This window comes from Limulus polyphemus, unplaced genomic scaffold, assembly GCF_000517525.1.
Source record: "Limulus polyphemus unplaced genomic scaffold, Limulus_polyphemus-2.1.2 Scaffold3425, whole genome shotgun sequence".
Classification (NCBI taxonomy): domain Eukaryota; kingdom Metazoa; phylum Arthropoda; class Merostomata; order Xiphosura; family Limulidae; genus Limulus; species Limulus polyphemus.
Window position 1 is genome coordinate 48,233 of NW_013669035.1, and position 1,653 is coordinate 49,885.

Sequence of the window (1,653 nt, forward strand, 5' to 3'; positions counted from 1 at the left end):
ATGTTAGATGGTATAGTTCCAGACAAAGTGTATGTTAGATGGTATAGTTCCAGACATACTGCATGTTAGATGGTATAGTTCCAGACAAACTGTATGTTGTGTATGTTACATGGTATAGTTCCAGACAAACAGTATGTTGTGTATGTAGAGTGATAAACTTCCTGGAAAAAATTCAACAGGAGTTGTTTTTTTCTAACAAAAATGTTTAGTAAACAGAATATTATTGTAATTATATTATTCAATAGTACATCAGATATGCTTCTTTTTCTAATATCACGTATGTTTCTTGATAAAAATATAAAACCCTATAACTCAGTACATTCAAAAAATGTATCATTCTTCATTTCACTCAAACTCAGGAAGAGAAATCCACCTTTCAAAAGGGCTTGGGCTTTTGTGTTTATGTCTTAAATTGGTTTTTCTAACCTACATGTTTTCCTAACATCATGAAGGTATATGCTCAAGGTACTTCTATGTACAACACAAAGTATATTTTTTGGTTCAAAGTGAATAGCAATTGTAATTTTGTTAAAATTATCTATATTTTCACTTTTGCCTTTTTAATCATATATATGGTTATCAAAATTTGTTTGTTGAACAAATTAGAAATGATAACTTATCCTGCACATTTAAAGTTGAGCTACATTTATCTATTTTAGTGCAAACTTGAATCTGTAAAACCTAACAACTAGTAACAGATATGTATTTCCCAAAGTAAAAAATTTTATCTGACAAGTGAGTTCACGAGATATATAATACTGAGGAATTCTGAACTGGGTAAAATAAGCTAGATAAAAAATATCAAAAACCAAACCAAAAATTAAAATTTTTTGAGGCCATGCTTCTTGTAAATGTAACCGACTCCAAAAAGTACATAGATCATACTTATTACAGAAATTACTTGGACTGTTTACAGCACCAGGGTAGTGTTTGAGTATGATCTGCTATGATTCCACAATGCACCACGGTTTGGTTTCTTGTACAACTTACTGAGATTTTACAATATACCTAAAATATCATGTTTCTCACAAGAAAGCCATACTAGGTCCCTACATTATACCGAGGTCGGTAATTCATCTGTCAGTTTCCTTTACTGAAAATCAAACATCTATCAAGGTCAGGCTTTTTGTATGATTTATTGTGACCTCAAAATATACTGAGATTATACTTGTATGGTCAATAGGTACTTCACAATGCCCCATTGTCAGGATTTATGTATTATTTTCTGCGACTTCACACTCAGAAGTTCTTGTTATTTACTGGAGCCCCATGTATTGTGGTTTTGTTTCTTGTAAGTACGACTTACTGAGATGACCACAGTATATTATAGTCACATTACTTGTGTGGTTTACCATAATCCCAACTGTGTGTTGTGGTCTTGTTTTTAGTCATGTTTGTTGTTGGTAGAATTTATTAAGACCCCAACAATGCAATGAAGTCATGATTTTTTGTAGGAGTGATTTACTAAGACCTCATATTGTTAATCATACCTTATGTAAGTGTAATATACTGAGACCACACAATGTTATGTAGTCATGTTTTTGTAAGTGTAATATACTGAGACCACACAATGTAATGTAGTCATGTTTTTGTAAGTGTAATATACTGAGACCACACAATGTAATGTAGTCATGTTTTTTGTAAGTGTAATTT